We start from the raw sequence: 10,931 nt of genomic DNA, 5'->3' as shown, positions 1-10,931 counted from the left end.
GATAAAGTACATGGAAGATATACTCTATTGGTGTTCAGGTTAAATTGCCGGGTTGGAACTTTGCGATAAATAAGTGGGGTTTGGGTTGCAGTTTGGGCACTCGGTCTCTAAGAGGTTCGCCACCACTGCCCTAGGGAGTGAGGGTCGATACGGTGAGAAAGACCTTTACGTTCGAAACGTCGCATTTTTTGCAGGTGAAATAAATTCCATTGAACTGAAGACAAGAGAATGCTAAGGTTTCTTCTATATGACGCATCCAAGGGGGAACTTCTGACTGTCTCCCAACACGGCTGTCACCGCCACAAGATAAGACTTTATATTTTCGTTGTGCTGCTATACACATTTTTTCCTATGGTCGCTACTGTGAGTGACTACTACCACCAATATTGCAACCCCACTCATGACCTCCACTCCTCTCCCCTCTCCTGGGCTTTCTACATGTGTACTTAGGCTACTTTCACACTGGCGTTTGGCGCGGATCCGGCATGGATCTGCACAAACGTTCCCGTTCAGATAATACAACCACATGCATCTGTTCAGAAAGGATCCGTTTGTATCTGTAACACAGCCAAAATGGATCCGATCAGTTTTCTATTGTGCCATATTGTGTCAGTGAAAACGGATCCATCCCCATTGACTTACATTGTGTATTAGGACGGATCCGTTTGCCTCTGCATTGTCAGAGGGACACCAAAACGCAGCGTTTTGGTGTCCGCCTCCAGAGCGGAATGGAGAGGGAACGGAGGCAAACTGATCCATCCTGAGTGGATCCTTTTCCATTCAGAATGCATTAGGGCAAAACTGATCCGTTTTGGACCGCTTGTGAGAGCCCTGAAACGGATCTCACAAACGGAAACTAAAACGTCAGTGGGAAAGTAGCCTTAAATGGGTTTTCCAGGCTGCTTATATTGATGACCTATCCTTAGGATAGGTCATTAATATTTGATTGGTAAGGTTCTAACACCCCGCACTCCCACCGATCAGCTGTTCCCTGCAGCCTCTAGCGCTGGAACTAGGTCTTGAATGGAACAAGAAGCTCAGCTCCGTTAAAAGGTTGTGGTCATACTGGGGTACTGCAGCTCAGCTTTTATTGAAGTGAATGTGAGCTGAGCTGCAGTACCCCAATATGACCATCACACTTTGAATGGAGCTCTGGTTGCGGACAAGAATAAGACATGTTCTATTTTTTTCGGGAACAGAATTGCAGACCCGGAAGTGCGGGTCCGCAATTCCGGATCCGGGCAGCACATCGTGCTGCCCCATAGAAATGAATAGGTCCGCAATTCCGTTCCGCAAAATGCTTTAACCACCTCCGGACCGCCTAACGTAGATTCGCGTCCCGGAGGTGGCAGCTCTACGCAGAGTCACGCATATACGCGTCATCTCGCGAGAGCCGTGATTTCCTGTGAACGCGCGCACACAGGCGCGCGCGTTCACAGGATCGGAAGGTAAGCGAGTGGATCTCCAGCCTGCCAGCGGCGATCGTTCGCTGGCAGGCTGGAGATGTGATTTTTTAACCCCTAACAGGTATATTAGTCGCTGTTTTGATAACAGCGTCTAATATACCTGCTACCTGGTCCTCTGGTGGTCCCTTTTGTTTGGATCGACCACCAGAGGACACAGGTAGCTCAGTAAAGTACCACAAAACACCACTACACTACACCCCCCCGTCACTTATTAACCCCTTATGAACCCCTGATCACCCATGATCACCCCATATAGACTCCCTGATCACCCCCCTGTCATTGATCACCCCCCTGTAAGGCTCCATTAAGACATCCGTATGATTTTTACGGATCCACGGATACATGGATCGGATCCGCAAAACACATACGGACGTCTGAATGGAGCCTTACAGGGGGGTGATTAATGACAGGGGGGTGATCACCCATATAGATTCCCTGATCACCCCCCTGTCATTGATCACCCCCCTGTCATTGATCACCCCCCTGTAAGGCTCCATTCAGACGTCCATATGATTTTTACGGATCCACGGATACATGGATCGGATCCGCAAAACACATACGGACGTCTGAATGGAGCCTTACAGGGGGGTGATCAATGACAGGGAGGTGATCACCCATATAGATTCCCTGATCACCCCCCTGTCATTGATCACCCCCCTGTCAGGCTCCACGGATCGGATCCGCAAAACACATACGGACGTCTGAATGGAGCCTTACAGGGGGATGATCAATAACAGGGGGGTGATCAGGGAATCTATATGGGTGATCCCCCCCCTGTAGGGCTCCATTCAGACGTCCGTATGCGTTTTGCGGATCCGATCCATGTATCTGTGGATCCGTAAAAATCATACGGACGTCTGAATGGAGCCTTACAGGGGGGTGATCAATGACAGGGGGTGATCAGGGAGTCTATATGGGTGATCACCCCCCTGTCATTGATCACCCCCCCTGTAAGGCTCCATTCAGAAATTTTTTTGGCCCAAGTTAGCGGAAATTATTATTATTTTTTTTGTTTTTTTTTCTTACAAAGTCTCATATTCCACTAACTTGTGTCAAAAAAAAAAATCTCACATGAACTCACCATACCCCTCACGGAATCCAAATGTGTAAAATTTTTTAGACATTTATATTCCAGACTTCTTCTCACGCTTTAGGGCCCCTAAAATGCCAGGGCAGTATAAATACCCCACATGTGACCCCATTTCGAAAAGAAGACACCCCAAGGTATTCCGTGAGGGGCATATTGAGTCCATGAAAGATTGAAATATTTGTCCCAAGTTAGCGGAAAGGGAGACTTTGTGAGAAAATACAAAAAAAAAATATCAATTTCCGCTAACTTATGCCAAAAAAAAAAAAATTCTATGAACTCGCCATGCCCCTTATTGAATACCTTGGGGTGTCTTCTTTCCAAAATGGGGTCACATGTGGGGTATTTATACTGCCCTGGCATTTTAGGGGCCCGAAAGCGTGAGAAGAAGTCTGGGATCCAAATGTCTAAAAATGCCCTCCTAAAATGAATTTGGGCCGCTTTGCGCATCTAGGCTGCAAAAAAGTGTCACACATGTGGTATCGCCGTACTCAGGAGAAGTTGGGGAATGTGTTATGGGGTGTCATTTTACATATACCCATGGTGGGTGAGATAAATATCTTGGTCAAATGCCAACTTTGTATAAAAAAAATGGGAAAAGTTGTCTTTTGCCAAGATATTTCTCTCACCCAGCATAGGTATATGTAAAATGAGACCCCAAAACACATTCCCCAACTTCTCCTGAGTACGGCGATACCACATGTGTGACACTTTTTTGCCGCCTAGGTGGGCAAAGGGGCACACATTCCAAAGAGCACCTTTAGGATTTTACAGGTCATTTTTTACACATTTTGATTTCAAACTACTTCGCACACATTAGGGCCCCTAGAATGCCAGGGCAGTATAACTACCCCACAAGTGACCCCATTTTGGAAAGAAGACACCCCAAGGTATTCCGTGAGGGGCATGGCGAGTTCCTAGAATTTTTTTTTTTGTCACAAGTTTAGCGGAATATGATGATTTTTTTTTCTTACAAAGTCTCATATTCCACTAACTTGTGACAAAAAATAAAAAATTCGAGGAACTCGCCATGCCCCTCACAGAATACCCTGGGGTGTCTTCTTTCCAAAATGGGTTCACTTGTGGGGTAGTTATACTGCCCTGGCATTTTAGGGGCCCATATGCGTGAGAAGTAGTTTGCAATCAAAATCTGTAAAAAATGACCTGTGAAATCCGAAAGGTGCACTTTGGAATATGTGCCCCTTTGCCCACCTAGGCTGCAAAAAAGTGTCACACATCTGGTATCGCCGTACTCGGGAGAAGTTGGGGAATGTGTTTTGGGGTGTCATTGTACATATACCCATGCTGGGTGCCATCGGGTCCCCATGCGGCTGTAGGGGGGACCCGATGGCATGGAAGGCAGCGCAATGTCTAAGGAAGGCATCGCGCTGCCTTCCGGTGACGAGCCTGTGAGATCTAGCCCCCTGGATCTCACAGGCCGGAAGCTGTATAAGTAATACACACAGTATTACTCATACAGCCAATGCATTCCAATACAGAAGTATTGGAATGCATTGTAAAGGAATATACCCCCCAAAGTTCAAGTCCCAAAGTGGGACAAAAAATTAAGTGAAAAAAAAATTGAAAAAATAAAGTCCCCCCCCCAAAAAATAAAAGTTTCAAGTAAAAATAAACAAAAACTTCATTTTCCCGAAATAAAGTAAAAAAAAAAAAGGTAAAAAATAGGGGGAAAAAAGTATACATATTAGGTATCGCCGCATCCGTTTCGACCGGCTCAATAAACATATCACATGACCTAACCCCTCAGATGAACACCGTAAAAAAAATATAAAATAAAAACTGTGCTAAATAAACCTTTTTTTTGCCACCTTACATCACAAAAAGTACAACAGCAAGCGATCAAAAAGGCGTTTGCCCACCAAAATAGTACCAATCTAACCGTCACCTCATCCCGCAAAAAATGAGCACCTACCTGAGACAATCGCCCAAAAAATAAAAAAAACTATGGTTCAGAATATGGAGACACTAAAACATAATTTTTTTTGTTTGAAAAAAGCTGTTATTGTCTAAAACTTACATAAATAAAAAAAAGTATACATATTTGGTATCGCCGCGTTCGTATCGACCGGATCTATAAAAATATCACATGACCTAACCTCTCAGATGAACACCGTAACAAATAAAAACTGTGCTAAATAAATCATTTTTTGTCACCTTACATAACAAAAAGTGTAATAGCAAGCGATCAAAAAGTCACACGCACCCCAAAATAGTGCCAATAAAACCGTCATCTCAACCGTCATGCTTCAAAAAAGAAATCATTGTGTAAAACTTACATAAATAAAAAAAAGTATACATATTAGGTATCGCCGCATCCGTGACAACCTGGTCTATAAAAATATCACATGATCTAACCTGTCAGATGAATGTTGTAAATAACAAAAAATAAAAACGGTGCCAAAACAGCTATTTCTTGTTATCTTGCCTCACAAAAAGTGTAATATAGAGCAACCAAAAATTATATGTACCCTAAACTAGTACCAACAATACTGCCACCCTATCCCGTAGTTTCTAAAATGGGGCCACTTTTTTGGAGTTTCAAAAAATTGAAATTCGGAAATTTTATCTCCATTTGCCAATAACTCTTGTGGAACACCTAAAGGGTTAACGACGTTTGTAAAATCTGTTTTGAATACCTTGAGGGGTGTAGTTTCTTAGATGGGGTCACTTTTATGGAGTTTCTACTCTAGGGGTGCATCAGGGGGGCTTCAAATGGGACATGGTGTAAAAAAAAACTGTCCAGCAAAACCTGCCTTCCAAAAACCGTATGGCATTCCTTTCCTTCTGCTCCCTGCCGTGTGCCCGTACAGCGGTTTACGACCACATATGGGGTGTTTCTGTAAACTACAGAATCAGGGCCATAAATATTGAGTTTGGTTTGGCTGTTAACCCTTGCTTTGTAACTGAAAAAAAATATTAAAATTGAAAATCTGCCAAAAAAGTGAAATTTTGAAATTGTATTTCTATTTTCCATTTATTCTTGTGGAACACCTAAAGGGTTAATGACGTTTGTAAAATCAGTTTTGAATACCTTGAGGGGTGTAGTTTCTTAGATGGGGTCACTTTTATGGAGTTTCTACTCTAGGGGTGCATCAGGGGGCTTCAAATGGGACATGGTGTCAACAAAACCAGTCCAGCAAAACCTGCCTTCCAAAAACCGTATGGCATTATTTTCCTTCTGCTCCCTGGCGTGTGCCCGTACAGCGGTTTACGACCACATATGGTGTGTTTCTGTAAACTACAGAATCAGGGCCATAAATATTGAGTTTGGTTTGGCTGTTAACCCTTGCTTTGTAACTGGAAAAAAATTATTAAAATTGAAAATCTGCCAAAAAAGTGAAATTTTGAAATTGTATCTCTATTTTCCATTAATTCTTGTGGAACACCTAAAGGGTTAACGACGTTAGTAAAATCAGTTTTGAATACCTTGAGGGGTGTAGTTTATAGAATGGGGTCATTTTTGGGTGGTTTCTATTATGTAAGCCTCGCAAAGTGACTTCAGACCTGAACTGGTCCTTAAAAATTGTTTTTTTTAAAAATTTCTGAAAAACTTAAAGATTTGCTTCTAAACTTCTAAGCCTTGTAACATCCCCCCAAAAAAAAAATATTATTCCCAAAATGATCCAAACATGAAGTAGACATATGGGGAATGTAAAGTAATTACTATTTTTGGAGGTATTACTATGTATTATAGAAATAGAGAAATTGAAACTTGGAAATTTGCAGTTTTTAAAAATTTTATGGTAAATTTGGTATTTTTTTATAAATAAAAATGTTTTTTTTTTACTTCATTTTACCAGTGTCATGAAATACAATATGTGACGAAAAAACAATCTCAGAATGGCCTGAGTCAAAGCGTTTTAAAGTTATCACCACTTAAAGTGACACTGGTCAGATTTGCAAAAAATGGCCAAATCCTTAAAGGGAGTCTGTCACCACATTTTAGCATGTTAGATCGTTAAAATAGGGTTATGTGATCCACCCAGAACATAAAAACGGTACCTTTGTTGTAGAAAACTGACTTTTCTTTCTGCCGAAAATGAACTTATAAGATTATGTTCTGAGCCCTCTCAAGTGCCCAGGGCGGTCTCTCAATCCTCGGAGCCCCAGGCAGGCACCTCCTAAACGGCTCATAACCCCGCCCTCCATGCGCCTCTGCCCGCCCGTTTACTCCTCTCCCCTGTCCTTTTCCACTGCTGCTGTGCGGTCCAAATCGTAGCGGGCGCATGCGCAGTAGGTATTGCGATGCCCTGCCAGGAGCGGGCATCGCATTGCGCATGTGCCCGCTACGATTTGGACCGCACAGCAGCAGTGGAAAAGGACAGGGGAGAGGAGTAAACGGGCGGGCAGAGGCGCACGGAGGGCGGGGTTATGAGCCGTTTAGGAGGTGCCTGCCTGGGGCTCCGAGGATTGAGAGACCGCCCTGGGCACTTGAGAGGGCTCAGAACATAATCTTATAAGTTCATTTTCGGCAAAAAGAAAAGTCCGTTTTCTACAACAAAGGTACCGTTTTTATGTTCTGGCTGGATCACATAACCCTATTTTAACGGTCTAACATGCTAAAATGTGGTGACAGACTCCCTTTAAGGTGAAATAGGGCCGAGTCCTTAACATGGCTTCTCTTTTAGCTAAATAATACAAAGAAAGGATTCATGCAAAAGGCTGAGGCCGGTATCTGCAGCAAGGAGAACATGGTGAACTGTTGAATGGACACTCTTGAAATGTGCCCGGAGATACTGCTTTTAGGGGAGAATACTTTCATATAAATGGAGTCCTCTGGACTTTGGATGCAAACCAACATACTATGCTTCCGTATGAAATGGGAGGCATACAGAGGTAGCGTAGAGGACTATGCACGTCTGCTGTGGCTCTGTAAAGAATGCTTTGTGTATAAGCGCATCATTTTTTTCTTTATGTCAAATTAGTTTCAGGTAGAATATGTTACAATGGATGCCATGGTACAGAGCTATTCACCCCCTAGGAGACAATATCTCTGTCCTAAAGGCTCCATAGACTGAACGCTAAAACCTACGGCTCTGTAGTACTGTGATGCAGGAACTACTTGTGCCTCTGTACAGCCTCTATGTGCAGGGCTCCGTCCTTCATGCCTAGTTATATTTCTCAAAACACACGATAAAGAAACATTAAAGAAGACTGTCAGCAGAATCAACTGCCTGGTAGGGTCGATACTGCTGACTAAAACTTTACCGTGCCATTGCAGAATTTTCTTGCTTTTTATTAATATCCTAATTAGGGCTTCAGTGCACAAAGGGGTAAGTCCTAGCCCCTTGGTGCAGCACAGCTCCCTCACTTTCCCTACTTAGCAATATCCCCTTCATTTTACTGATAGAACCAGGCATCTTCGGTGTGCTGTTGCCTGGCTCTGTAAACCCCGCATGAAGTACCCTAGACCTGGGGATACCACAATTGGTTTGTAATGTAACGCTTTGTATGTTATGTTCATGTTATGTCACATTTCATGCAATACACCTTGTACAACAGCAGATGGGGTATAGTTGGCAGTGTTTGGCAACAGCAATTGTACTTACCATCTGATTGCTCCCCTCTTAGTAGGAGTGGGCTGGTGTGACGTTCTTCCACGCGTAGAGAAGAGCTAGTTAGAGGCAGTTTGGAGTTGAAGAGAGGATAGTGAGGAGTGAGGGAGCATGCAATCCAGCTCCCACACCTCCAGGCCTTGAGGACTACAGAGGCAGCTCTTCTAGGAGGACAACTGCCCCAGAGAGCCTGAAGGGTTGTAGGCCAGTTGAAAACAACGGTGTATTTGTGTCAGCAGAATGATCAATCCAGCTATCAAGACTCCGCTGCAAGGTGGTTGGTAACATGTTAAGACAAATCACTGCAAAAGGTGCACTACAATATATGCAAATTAAAATATAAGGCTAAACCCTCACGCTAGATGTTACAATGAGACATGATTGGGGGGCATCTATGGGGGCACATTTTACTGACACATTATTGGGGGGCATCTATGGGGGCACTTATTACTAGCACATTATTGGGGGCACTTTTTACTGGCACATTATTTGGGGCACTTTTTACTGGCACATTATTGGTGGGCACTATAGGGGCATCTACTGAGGCCACAAAGATGGGATATTTTATATGGGGGGCTCTGTACAGTAGCATTTTATACTGGGACACATTATGATGGGTACTGTGGGGGAGAGGAGTACTATGTGGTCATCTATGGGGGCACTAAGAAGGGGTATTTTATACTTGCAAATTATGGGGGACACTGAGGGCATCTACTAGGGCACTATATATGGGGCATTTTATACTAGTACATTATGGGGGGCACTAGGAGGAAGGGGGGAGAGGAGCACTATGGGGGCATTTACTGGGGGCACTATATAGGGGTATTTTATACTGGCACATTATGGAGGCACTATGGGGACATTAGCTCAACTGGGGTATTACAAGGTTTTATTTTTTGCACATTATAAGGAGAATTATTTTGATGGGGGGGGGCATTATGGTGGGCTTTATTACTCCCCATGGTATGACCCCCTAGTAGCAGCACCAGCCTCTCCCTGCTCTGCTATCCCTCTGCCCCTTCTCCAAATCCTTATTATGAAATCTTTCTCATTAGGATAAAACACATCACCTCCGCCGAGCCCCCCAGCCAAAGTGTTGAAGTGGTGCCCGAAATCCCCAAGGGCCCAGCCAAGTAACTGTAAGTTTTCATGTGAAATATGTTTGTTATACACATATAGCCTACACTGTGCCCCACAATATACAGTATACCGCTACACTGTGCCCCACAATATACAGTATACCACTACACTGTGCCCCACAATATACAGTATACCTCTACACTGTGCCACACAATATACAGTATACCTCTACACTGTGCCACACAATATACAGTATACCTCTACACTGTGCACACAATATACAGTATGCCTCTACACTGTGCCACACAATATACAGTATACCTCTACACTGTGCCACACAATATACAGTATACCTCTACACTGTGCACACAATATACAGTATGCCTCTACACTGTGCCACACAATATACAGTATACCTCTACACTGTGCCCCACAATATACAGTATACTGCTACACTGTGCCCCACAATATACAGTATACCGCTACACTGTGCCCCACAATATACAGTATACCGCTACACTGTGCCCCACAATATACAGCATACCTCTACACTGTGCCACACAATATACAGTATACCTCTACACTGTGCACACAATATACAGTATACCGCTACACTGTGCCCCACAATATACAGTATACAGCTACACTGTGCACACAATATACAGTATACCTCTACACTGTGCCACACAATATACAGTATACCGGGACACTGTGCCCCACAATATACAGTATACCGCTACACTGTGTCCCAAAATATACAGTATACCGCTACATTGTGTAGTCTGTTCTGTAAGCACCATTGTTTCTGCCCTGGGAGTTCATGCCTGCACCTTCTTTGACACACACACATCCCGTATGCGCTGTGAATGGGGATTGTGGTGCATGCACAGTCTCAGGTTCCTACAGACTCCACATTTGTGTACCGCAATCCCCATTCACCCATTCATGGCACATGCGCAGGATCTCAACACGTCGCTGTCAAGTGAGCTGTTGGTGTCAACCAAATGAGCGGGCGTGACTTAACATGGGAGAGGTGTTACGGTCTGGAGGGCACAGAGGACCCCCTACCACACCTCTTTTGACACTATAAAAAATTGCTCTGCGTTGCATTTTCATTTTCTATAAAAAGGCCCATGATGCTCTTAATCCGGCCCTGCTGCCAAGGCACATGTGCAGGATTACAGGGTCAGCTAAGAGCATAATGAAGATGCTTGACCCTGTCAGTGAAGGAGAGGCGGTGTGGCTAATTAGGAAAACTGCCCCACGGAAACCCTAATTAGCATTTACCGTATTTTTTGCCTTATAAGACGCACTTTTTCCCCCCAAAAGTGGGGGGAAAATGGCCCTGCATCTTATAAAGCGAATACTAGTGAGCGCTTCCATTATGGAAGCGCTCTTTAGTACCGGAGGACCAGGAAGCAGTGAAGGCTCTGTACTCATCGCTTCCTGGTACACGGCTGTCGGCTGTGCTGTGGCTGCGCACAGCGTGAGAGTGCTCTGTGATCTCACGCTGTTCACGTCGGGTCACAGCACAGCCGCAACAGGAAGAAGACAGAACGCGCTGGAGGTGAGGTGCGGCGGAGTCCAGAGCAGGAGAGGTAAGTGTTTTTTTTTTTAATTTGATCTGTGGCATGGGGCTCATAAATGGCACTGGGGCTTATATATGGCATGGGGGCTCATAAATGGCATGGGGGCTCATAATAGAGGCTCATAAATGGCACT

The sequence above is a fragment of the Bufo gargarizans genome, chromosome 4 (genome assembly GCF_014858855.1).
Source record: "Bufo gargarizans isolate SCDJY-AF-19 chromosome 4, ASM1485885v1, whole genome shotgun sequence".
In the NCBI taxonomy this organism is placed as follows: Eukaryota; Metazoa; Chordata; class Amphibia; order Anura; family Bufonidae; genus Bufo; species Bufo gargarizans.
The sequence above is the reverse complement of the archived record's forward strand: the minus strand, read 5'-3'. Positions refer to the sequence as shown.